The 12495-nt window shown below is 38.1% G+C and overlaps 1 pseudogene; it reads left to right on the plus strand.

The window, feature by feature from the left end:
- The first annotated feature begins 9807 nt into the window (after positions 1-9807).
- LOC111551097 lies at positions 9808-10389 on the plus strand (annotated as a pseudogene).
- Positions 10390-12495: the final 2106 nt, after the last annotated feature.

The raw sequence follows: 12495 nt of genomic DNA on the forward strand, positions 1-12495 counted from the left end.
GTGTTTGCCAGGATGGTGTCCATCTCTTGACCTCATGATCTGCCTGCCTTAGCCTCTCAAACTATTGGGATTACAGGCGTGAGCCACCGTTCCGGCCTTGTTTTGTTTTTTAAAGCAGCAGCCACCGTCAAGTATAGAAGCCCATTTGCGTGGTGTAGTGCCTACATGTTACAGTTTATTGGACAATAAGCCTCGCTGACACATCCATTTGGAATCTTAATCCAGCGACTTCTACTGCATTTCTACATTATGACAAGGGATCTGATGGAAGGAATTTTATTTAATCATAATTTGAAATTTATTATTAGTTCATTTGGATAAGTAAATGAAGCACTAATTTGAACAGAATAATAAAACTATTCTTAAGGTTATGGAAGTTTTGCCACTGCCAGCATAAAACATTTCTCTTAATGTGTGGATTGTTACTTATACCATAAAAGTATACTTCAGAACACTGGTAGAACTAGTTAGAAGCATTCTATTATTTCCAAAGCTGAGTCTCTGCCCAGCATATATAAAAAAATTATTTTAGCATTGGATTGATTAAGAATGAATCTTGGTTGAGAGAAAAAAAGGTCAATGAATACAAGCAAGCAAAAAAGTTGTTAACTTCAGGGAGAGAATAATAAACAGTAATACTGGACAGCAAAGTGAATAGACTAGAACCTTCAAAATCACCATATATGTAGAACTAAGGCAAACATCTTACAATAACATCTAAAATATGACTGACATAATAATGGTGAATGAAGTTGAACTATGGGACAGAAAGTAAAATATTTTCTAGTTAGGCAGTTTGTGGTAGAAAACAGGATGAGGTAGAATTTAAAGAAAGAACAGACAAATGAAATATCTTCCAAATATATTCATATATAAAACAAGCATCTAGCTTGAAAATAGCTATCTATTTCTAACATGAATTGTATTAAAATTACAGACTTCTAAATCTTGAATCGATTCTAAAGTGTGTAGTATCCATAGCAGAAATGCAACGGCAATTATAATTCACTAAGCTAAAATTCTTCATCGTTTAGGTAAGGAAATAGAATGCAAGTAAGTTGTTTTAGATCATGTAGATAGAAGTAGAGTTCTCTGTGATGATAATCCCTTTTTTCCCCTTACTATTGGGCCATTATCTCCATCTAGTAAGACAAGCACTTGCACTTACACTTTGTGTATGTGCGCATATGTGTATAAGGGGGCTGAGTGGTGAGTAGAGTAGGGGAAGAGAACAGAAGACATAGCATATGCAATTTAAAAAAATATCAAGGCCCAGAGCAGTGGATCATGTCTGTAATTCTAACACATTGGGAGGCCGAGGCATAAGGATGGCTGGCTTTGAACCTAGGAGTTTGAGACCAGCCTGGGCAACATAATGAGACCCAGTCTCTACAAAAAAATATTTAAAACGTTAGCTGGGCATGGTAGCTCACACTTGTAGTCCCACCTGCTTGGGAAGTTGAGGTGGGAGGTTGCTAGAGCCCAGAAGGTCAAGGCTGCAGAGAACAGTGATCGTGCCACTGCACACCAGCCTGGGCAATAGAGCAAGACCCTGTCTCTAAATAAATATGTAAATCAAGTAATTAAATACTAAGGAATATCCTGATATTCCTGCAGACGAATATCCCTTACTTCCCCTCTTCTTCTCTCCCATAATCCTCTTCATCCCCACAGTGAGATTTACTTTCTTAGTATTCAATGCATATACACAAAATATAAAGTTTAGATAGACCATTTGTTAACCTCCTAGAAATCAGCTTCATTTTTGTTGTAGAATTACATATAGTGTCCTGGACTTGCAAAGAAATATGGAAAATTTATTGAATTTCTGATCCAATGCAGCAAAGAGCCCCCAAAACAACTCTTCAGGCTATTCATTTCAGTCATGCAGTCAATCTGCCTCATTTTGTTTCCCTCGTTACTGAGCCAAATTGTCATTTAAAGGAGTTAAGCAATTATTTGTTCATTACATAGACACAGACTTGGGCTGTGATCCTAGTAGCTGATAACACAGAATCTCAACTTTCTTATATGCAGAATGGCACAAATAAAAAGGGCAAATGTCTGGGTATCTGATTTTTCTTCCAGCTTATCCCTATCTAGGACTATCATAAAATGTGTCAATCCCCTTTTCTTCAATACCTGCAGATTCTGTCATTGAAATTGAAATGATTCATTTGATGTCCAGTCTGTCCATATCTTAATCATTTACATGAGATTGTATTATTTTCTAAAAGTAAAAAGATTGTATTATTTTCTAAAAGTAAAGATAAAGCATTCTCTAAATGAGAGAATCTTCAATTCATTTTTTTGTTTTGTTTTGTTCTTTTTTTTTATTATACTTGAAGTTCTAATGTCCAACTTAATGGACATTAATGTCTTAATAATAATCCATTAATGAATTAATGTCTTAATCCAGTTCTAATGACTGGATTAAGAAAATGTGGCACACATACACCATGGAATACTATGCAGCCATAAAAAAGGATGAGTTCAATCCTTTGTAGGGACATGGATGCAGCTGGAAATCATCATTCTCGGCAAATTATCGCAAGAAGAGAAAACAAAACACCTCATGTTCTCACTCATAGGTGGGAATTGAACAATGAGATCACTTGGACACAGGAAGGGGAATTCTTTACACTGTAATTTTTATATTATAAAATAGAAATGTCTGTTCAGTATGTAAGGGAAGTTAATAAAATATTTTAAAAAGAAAAAATTGCTAATGGTAAAATTACTACAGAACTATGAACTTTAAATATTTTCTAGAGATAAGAAACAATAAGTTATAGAAATTTGGAAATCAGAACTGGTATTTAATTTCCAGATACATAACTTTAATGATTGCATGGCTTTAGACAAATGCTTTATCCAAATTCTCAGTTTTCCCCTTCTGTAGAAAAGTGACAATAATTTATCTGCATCATGAAGTTCTAAGAATAAGAGGAGTTATAATATTTGTTCAGAAATTACAGGTGCTTTTTTGGTATCTGTTTATCCAGAGTGCTTGCGGTCACAATGTTAGACTCATTCCAATAAAAAAGAAATGTGTCTAGCATGTTTCAAGAAAGGCACTGAGTTCTATATCTTCCAGGTGATCCCTTATGCCATACTTCTTGTATATAATTCACAAAATACCCAACGGAGCCCACCTCTAAGTGGAGTACAGATTTGAACTCTGCTTAAATCTGGTGCCTGAGTGAACAATGACATATATGTGTGTGTGTATATACATACACACGTATATGTCATATATAAACATATATATGAATGCATATGTAATATATAAACATACATGCATATATGTATACATATACATGCGTCTAAGCATGTGCATATATATCTTCACTGACATGTCAATTTAACTCCCAATATATATTTAATTTATGTTATTTTATTCTCAAATTCATGTTAAAGATTATTGGAAACCAAACAACGTGATGGTCTCTTTGATATTTACTAGATATATTTTCTTACTTACTGAATATAAGTTTTTCATTTCTAGTGTAACATCTTTTTAATCTTACTGCATGTCTTAAGTAAATCATCCAGTGTATCGGGAATATTGGAAGGTGTTGGTAAGTTTTTATCTGCTGAGTTGGATCCGTGTAAGTAATATACTAGAATCATTCTGGCCATGGAAGTGAACTTTTTGCTCAATTAACTGGATACTTGCCTTAACTTGCCTATATTTTAAGTAAAGGCTTTATATTAGTTAGAGGAGTAGAGTCTTTTTGCATTTCCGTTTTTAGTTCTAAAACACAGAAAATAGCCAAGATACAGCAAGTGATATGAAGTAGTTCTCCACATAATTTATAGTGAACTATATTTAAATTTAAATTTACTGAATGGGAAATTTGATCAAGCCTCATCATTTAATCAGAATAGATGGTTGTTTTACAATTCGCAGATGCACATGAAATGTGCCTATTTCATTATGAAACCAGAATAAGAAAGGTAGGGTGAACTGCAGATTGTCCAGAAGTATCCACGAAGGAATTGTTTTATTGTTTAATTGTTAGATGAGTTAACATTTTAAATAACCTTGATTTGTCTGAAGCAGGTAAAATAAGATGTGCTCCTTCCTCTGCTTAGAGCAGCAGTACCCAGTCTTTCTGGCACCAGGGACTGGTTTCATGGAAGACAATTTTTCCATGGATGGGGAAGGGGAATGATTTCAGGATGATTCAAGCACATTACATTTATTGTGCATTTTATTTCGATTTTGTATCCGTATATACATAAATTAAGCAGCTGCCATGACTGCCTTTTAAGGCCACTGTCATTTGCTATCTCAAGCAACTGATCCTCTTCAAGCATGGACAAAGTCAATTCACCTGGCTTATTCAGAAATGAGTCATGGATCCATTCCTTCCCAGTTTGGGGTTCTTTTGTGGTTGGGAAATAATGCACAAACTTTTTTTTTTTTTTTTTTTTTTGAGATGAAATCTTGCTCTGTTGCCCAGGCTGGAGTGCAATGGTATGATCTCAGCTCACTGCAACCTCAGCCTCCTGGGTTCAAGCAATTCTCCTACCTCAGCCTCCTGAGTAGCTGGGATTACAGGAGCCTGCCACCATGCCGGGCTAATTTTTGTATTTTTAGCAGAGACAGTGTTTCACTATGTTGGCCAGGCTGGTCTTGAACTTCTGACCTCGTAATCCACCCACCTCAGCCTCCCAAAGTGCTGGGATTGCAGGCGTGAGCCACCACACCCGGTAATGCACAAACTTTTGAAAGCTGAGATAAGTGATCATGCAGCAGCTGAGAGAACAAAGGCCCTGGTTCAGTCTCTTTCAAAATTTCTACTAATGTTCGAAACATGCTAAAAATCCCAACGTTCACTCATTGCCCCCATAATTCCAGTTTGGCTTTGAAAGGAGCCATTTTTAAAGACTTCAACACAGTTGTCATTCGCCCCTGAAGTGACAAATTGAATATATTGAGCGGTTTGTATAAGTTATGCAAGTAAACAAGGTTTGCCACCCATTCTGTGTTACTGTAATGTGCTGTCAGTGGTGACTGTTTTTCTAAAAGAAATCTCTGGAGTGGCTCTCATAATTCAAAAACTCCGACCAGTAATACACCTTTAGAAAACCATCTCACTTCTGTGTATAAGAGATGTGTGTGCTCTGTGTCCATCTCCCCACAGAGCTGTGCAAACAGATGTGGATTAAGGACATGTACTTTTATGTCACTGATAATTTTAATCATGTCCTGCAAAACATTGCTAAGGTGACATTTTTTGGCTAGCCAGCATTTCTTTATGGATAACACAGTGTGTAGACTCACATTCAAGGGATGCTTATTTGACCTGAGTGGTGAAACCAGAAAGCCATCCAGTCATGGCAGCTGCTTTATAACCGTGCATATACTGATACAAAATGACCAATTCCGTTTTCCTTATATGTAACCATTCAAAGACTTGAATGTTTCTGCAGCTGTGGTGTTGGTTGGCAACAAAAGTGCAAATAACATATCCCAATGTGCATCCTCCTGAAAAATATATCGCACAAAAACAAGCATTGTTGCCTTTTTTGTCAACACCAGTAGACTCGTCAACCTGGATTGCACTCCTTGGTGACATTAATTCTCCCTAATAATTGTTCTTCAATATCTTCTACTGTTCCATCAATTTGTCTAGTTATGGTGTTAGCCTAAAGAGGAACACGTGCCACCTGTTGAACTGGAGCCTTTACTATAAGTTTATTACAAATGTTCTTAGCAGCAGGTAGGATCAACTCTTCACCAATAAGGGCTTCTTAGCTTTAGCAATGTGGTTAGCCACTATGAATGATGTTCTCAGTGCAGACACATTTGATGAAGTGGTGGCCTTTAATAATTGCTTCTGTTCTTCATGTTCATATTTTTTTTTTTCTTTAGAAAAACTCCAAAGGCTTCTCTTTTAATGCAGGGCACTTGGTCTCCATGTGGCAAAGCAGTTTTGAAGGTTTCATGGCTTTGTTAGATAACCAGTTGCCACATATTATACAAAGTGGGCTTGGAGAATATGAATCACCTGTTGTAATGAACCTGTAATTTAAGTAGGACTCTTGGTATTTTCTTTTAAATGCAGCTTTTTTGTTGTTGTTGTTTTTGGTGGCAGTCATAGAGTCTTCTGCTGCCTCATCATTGGGGTCTTTCTCCCTTTTCAAAGAAACTCTCCAGTGACTGTGTTTTTTACTCATTTTGGCTAGGGTTAGCTTGTGGGCTTACTAAAACTGTGACGAAGTATGCAGTGCAGGAAAGAGGCGTGGTTGGAAGTGGCATATAAATAATGGGCAGATCAGACACAATCTAAAATAAGTGTTGAATTCTGACTTAAAGCCTGCATCAGATGCAACTGTACAATTGAAGTATATCAACTCACTTGCCACTATATAGCCAGCCATCAGATGCAGCTGTACAATTGAAATACATCAAAAGCTTATCTTTTAATGCAGGATACTTGGTCTCCAGTGGCAAAGCAGTTTTGAAGGTTTCATGGCTTCATTAGATAACATCACTTGCCACTATAAGCCTGCCACTGGATGCAGCTTGTCACTTGCCACTCACTGATAGGGTTTTGATATGAGTCCACAAGCAATTGACTTATTATGGTCTTTATGCAGTCAAACCTCTCCACTAATGTTAATCTGTATTTGCAGCCACTCCTCAGCACTAGCATCACTGCCTCAGTTCCACATCAGATCACCAGACATTAGATTCTCATAAGGAGCATGCAACCTAGATTCCTCATATACATAGTTCACAATAGAGTTTGCACTCCTGTGAGAATCTAATGCCACCACTGATCTGACAGGAGGCAGAGCTCAGGTAGTAATGTGAGTGATGGGGAGTGGCTGCAAAGATAGATGAGGTTTTACTCGTTTGCCAGCTGCTCACTTCCTGCTGGGCAGCCCAGGTTCTAACAGACCATGGTACTGGTCCATGCGCCAAGGTTTGGAGATCCCTGGCTTAGAAAGTGTATTTTGAAAACTTTTTTAAAAAGTTCCCTGCTGCTATGGAATGGATCTTTCTAAATAAACCCAATTTAAAACACACTAATTGCTTTTGGTTGGTCTTAAAATAGACTAAAATCTTTAACATGGCTTAATATGACTCAACTTGGCTTGGCCCCTGATTCCCTCCAGTCTTGTCTCTACGATTCTTTTTTTTCTTTTCAGACTCCAGTCAGCCAAAAAAAACATGTTTTCCGTCAGTTGTATTGAGCATGTTCCCTCTTGATAGTGGACACATCCTGATTCCCTGTATCTGAAATGCTTTACTGTTTGCCTAGCTAACTGCTATCCCCATGTCAAGCCTTTCCATAACTTTCAGAGCATCATAAAATTTATTCTAAATTTGAAAAATTTATTTGTAGGATTACCTGCTTACTCTGTTTCCCTCACTAGAGCATGCAATCTCTTCTCCTTCATATATATATATGTCACACATAGCCTAGTTTATAATGTCTGACATAAAAGTGGGTGAAGTGGGTGTTCAGTACAATTAGTTAAACATATTAAGTACAATATACAAAGAAGCCAGGCTCCAAAGTCCACGTGTGTTAAGAACTTTATTCATATGAGATGTTCAGAAAAGGCAAATCTATGGAAGGGGAAAGCAGAGTAGTGTCTACCTAGGACTGAGAGTGGGAATGGGAATGGGGATAAACTGTTAACGGGCATGAGGGATCTTACCAGAGTGAGCAAAATGTTCTAAAACTAGATTATAGTGATGGTTGCAGGACTCAGAAAATTTACTACAAATCATTAAATTTTACATTTAAAATGGGTGAATTTTGTGATATGTAAATTATTCATCAATAATGGTCAATAGTTTGGTGTGTTCTGGCCTTTTTATTAGCCATGACTTAAACCTACTTAGGAAAGCTTCCTTTATGTCCACCTATAATGACCATATAAGTGCTTTCGCAGATTCCCTTAGACCTTCTTATTCATTTCTATGTGCCTCGTCATGGCTTCTCTGGGTCTTTGCCTTAACAGCCTGCATCACAGGCTTTCTTTGAATATCATCCTGGACTACTGAAACTACTTTCCCTATTTATCACACAGACTGGAGTTCCTGTGGTTTTCAGATCTCCAGAATGGGTCTTAGCCAATTAATAGCTGCTGTGGGAGGATGGAGAGAAAGCTTCCTTAACTTTATGGGGGGCAAACTCTGAGCTGTAATGCCTGCTCCTGATAAGGCTGATGACATCTTTTCAGTATCTTTGTCTGGAAATGCACTTTCTCAGCATGTTTTCCTTCCCTTTCCTGTTTTGTGGATGTAAGATTTATCAGATTTTGGGAGCTCTTTTTTAATAAATTCCTTGCTCAAGAACCTGCACCTCAGGGTCTCTTTCTGGCAAGGCTTGACCCAAGATGCTTCCAGGAGCACCTGTTTTGATGTTGTGAATTTTCAAAAATAATTGTGAGAAATTTACTATTATCCTAGTATTTCGTATTCTTTTTTACAAGTCCCAGACTTCACATATTCTGTAATTGTTGAGGATGCCCTGAAAGGTTCTTCCTGCCCTTCTTCCCTTACATACATTTCAGATCTAGCCTAGACATTATCTTGACTCAAGAAGTAGGGCTGGACACAGTGGCTCATGGATGCAATCCTAGCCCTTCGAGGGGCTAAGGTGAGTGTGTCAGGAGTTTAATGCTACAGTGGGCTATGTTCACGCCACTCGGCTCCAGCCTGGGTGACAGAGCAAGACCCCATCTCTATTAAAAATAAAATAAAATAAAATAGAACAAAATAAAAAATTAAAAGCCACCCTCTTAAATTCTAATATAAATTGAGTATTTCACCTCTGACTCCATTGTATTCTGTGCTTCCATATTTATAGCATTTAATTCACTTTATAAATATTCCCGTTTTATTCTTGATCTTTCCTTCTCAACTGTGCAAATCTGAGAGCAGAGATTTTATCTTTTATTTTTAGCTTCCTCGTGCCTAGTATAACATATAAAAGGTATGTGATTAATACTTATTGATTCAAAATAATTGAGTAATCTATATTCATATGGAATGCCATGTAATACATACCTATAAGTTTCAGAAAGTTGTAGAGCCATTTATACATATAAATTTTCTTATGTAATTATCTATTATATATATATATATATATATTTGAAAAATAAGCACTAGTGTCTGTGTCTGTGTATTGAAGGGCATTTATGATTTATAATTCATAATTTAACCTTGCATCATAATTTTACTCAAGCAAATAGTTAATGAAATGTAAGAAAGAAAGAAGAAAAACATACAAGGAGGGAGCTTGAGAACTGATAGGCTTTATGAATTGCCAGAGCAGGGAATATTGTTTTTGTTGTGGTGGTTGTTGGTAGTTGTTGTTGTTGTTCTTGGTAATATTAATGTTGTTCTGCTGGAGGAGAAGCAAGGTTATGTTCGGTATCAGTTATATTCTGACATGTAAAATTCAGTATTACTCATATCCCGACATGTACTGCCTTTTCAGCTTAGACATAAGCTGAAAGAAGCCACATTATTTGGCTATTATTAGGATTGTATAGCACTGTAGAATTATTATGGTTAACAATAATATATTACATAGTTTTAAATAGCTAGAAGGAGAATATTGAACATTTCCAACATAAAAAAGATAAATGTTTAAAATGATGGATGTGCTAATTATCCTCATCAGATCACTATGCATTACGTGTATTGAGACATCACTATAAACCTCATGGATATGTTCAATTATTAGTTGTCAATTAAAAAATAAAAGAGTCCAATCTTGGCCATGCGTCCTGGTGTAGCGAGCAGGCTCAGAGCTGCTCATCGCTGCTGTCATGGTTCGTTTGCTAAACTGCATCGTCGCTGTGTCCCAGAACATTGGCATCAGCAAAACAGGGACCTGCCCTAGCCGCCGCTCAGGAATGAGTTCAGGTATTTCCAGAGAATGACCACAACCTCTTCAGCAGAAGGTAAACAGAATCTGGTGATTATGGGTAGGAAGATCTGGTTCTCCCTTCCTGAGAAAAATCGCCCTTTAAAGAACAGAATTAATTTAGTTCTCAGCAGAGACATAAAGAACCTCCAGAAGGAACTCTTTTTTTTTTTTTTTTTTTTTTTTTTTTTTTGCCAGAAGTCTGGATGATGCCTTGAAACTTAATAACCAGAATTAGCAAATGAAGTAGACATGATTTGGGTGGTTGGTGGTGGTTCTGTTTTATAAGGAATCCATGAATCACCCAAGCAATCTTAAACTATTTGTGACAAGGATCATTCAGGATTTTGAAAGTGACACATTTTTTCCAGAAATTGATTTGGAGAAATATAAACTTCTGCCAGAATACCGAGGTGTTTTCTCTGATGTCCAGGAGAAGAAAGACATTAAGTACAAATTTGAAGTACATGAGAAGAATGATTAATATGAAGGTGTTTTCTGGTTTAAGTTGTTCCCCCTCCCTCTGAAAAATGTTTGTAATTTTACTTTAGAAAAAAATACTTTTGTTGACTTTAGATCTATGGATAATTATTTCTAAGCAATGTGTTTTTTTTCCCTCCCACTAACCTAGACTATATCCGATATCATTTATGAAACATTCTTGCTATAAGTAAGTGCCTCTCCAACACCCTGACTGAGTCCCAAGCACCTGCTACAGTGAGCTGCCATTCCACGCACATCGCATATGGCACTCTTGCCAGTCCTTGACATTTTCGGGCTTTTCAAATGTTGGTAGCATTTATTAAAGATGAAGATGCACATACCCTTCCACTGAGCACTTTCACTAGTGGGAAATACCAAAAACTTCCTATGTGTATATCCAGAGGTTTGTAGACAAATGTTGCAGCCTTGTTTGTAACAGTGAAAAAATTGAAAACAACCTGGAAGTGCAGTGATGGAAAAATGAGTGTATTTCTGTCTCAGATTGGGGACCCCAAAGCAGATTCCAAGACTGAAATTTCAGTGAAAGCAGTTTGTTTGCTAGGTCTTACCAGAAATCATCAATTGAGGTATGGAGAAATGGAACTGAGACCGTAAGGAAACCAGTTTAAAGTCAGTGAGCAGGTTCTCATTGGTAACAAGATCCATACTGCTGAGAAACAGGGAAACCCAAGGGAGCAAGCTGGAGTATTTAATCACCCACTCTTTCCTTTTCAGCTCCCTGTCCTGTGTGTGGGCGGAAAGTACTCCAGCTTCTCTATAGCAAGTCCCAGGTGTTTGCAGTAAGAAGCTGCTGGCATGCATGGGAATAGTGAATGCCAAGCACTTAAAGCAATTCCGTGTTTAAGTATGTAATCTCTTCATACCTTTTTTTTTTTTTTTTTTCCAGACAGCTTTTCACTCTTGATTCCCAGGCAGACTGCGGTGGCGCAACTTTGGCTCACTGCAACCTCCGCCTTCCCGGGTTCAAGCGATTCTCCTGCCTCAGGCTCCCGAGTAGCTGGGACTACACAGGCGCGGGCCACCAGGCCTAGCTGATTTTGTGTTTTTGGTGCGGATGGGATTTCACCATGTTGGTCAGTCTGGTCTCAAACTCCTGACCTCAAGGGATCCACCCGCCTCGGCCTCCCAGAGTGCTGGGATTACAGGCGTGAGCCACTGCACCCAGCACTGCATCTTCACACTTTTTGTATAGTAAAAAGTATAAAGCCACACATGGTTTATTTGAAATAGTTTATAATTTTAAAAAAATACAAAAGCAGGAAAACCAATTCTAAGTTCAAGTGAGGGATGATGGTAGTTGGAACCAAAGGGTTGCATGTAGTACGAAATTGTGATTTAAGATATATTTTAAAGTTGGAAGTAGCAGGATATTCTGATGGAGTTTAACTTTGGTTTTGGGCACACTGAGCTTGAGATGCCTTTGAGAAATGAAGGAAGTAGAGAGAGAATACAGGAAAAACTGGCCAGGCACAGTGGCTCACTTTGGGAGGGCTAGGCAGGTGGATCACTTGAGACCATCTTGGGCAACATGGTGAAGCCCCGCCTCTACAAAAAGTACAAAAATTATCTGGGCATTGTATTGCACACCTGTAGTCCCATCTACTCAGAGGGCTGAGATGGAAGGATCAATTGAGTCCACGAGTTCAAGGCTGCAGTGAGTCGTGATTATGCCACTGCACTCCAGCCTGGGTGACAGAAGAGACCCTGCCTGTCTCAAAAAAGAATCTGAAAACTGGCTGGGTGCGGTGTCTCATACCTGTAATCCCAGCACTTTGGGAGGCCGAGGCAGGTGGATCACAAGGTCAGGAGATTGAGAGCATCCTAGCTAACATGGTGAAAACCTGTCTCTACTAAAATTACAAAAAAAAAAAAAAAAAATTAGCTGGGGCGTGGTGGTGGGTGCCTGTAGTCCCAGCTACTCGGGAGGCTGAGGCAGGAGAATGGCGTGAACCCGGGAGGCTCTGGAGCTTGCAGTGAGGGAAAATTGTGCCACTGCACTTCAGCCTGGGCAACAGAGCAAGACTCTGTCTCCAAAAAAAAAAAAAAAAAAAAAATCTGAAAACAATAGAACCATGCCTTCAGAGTT

Source organism: Piliocolobus tephrosceles, chromosome 15, assembly GCF_002776525.5.
Source record: "Piliocolobus tephrosceles isolate RC106 chromosome 15, ASM277652v3, whole genome shotgun sequence".
In the NCBI taxonomy this organism is placed as follows: Eukaryota; Metazoa; Chordata; class Mammalia; order Primates; family Cercopithecidae; genus Piliocolobus; species Piliocolobus tephrosceles.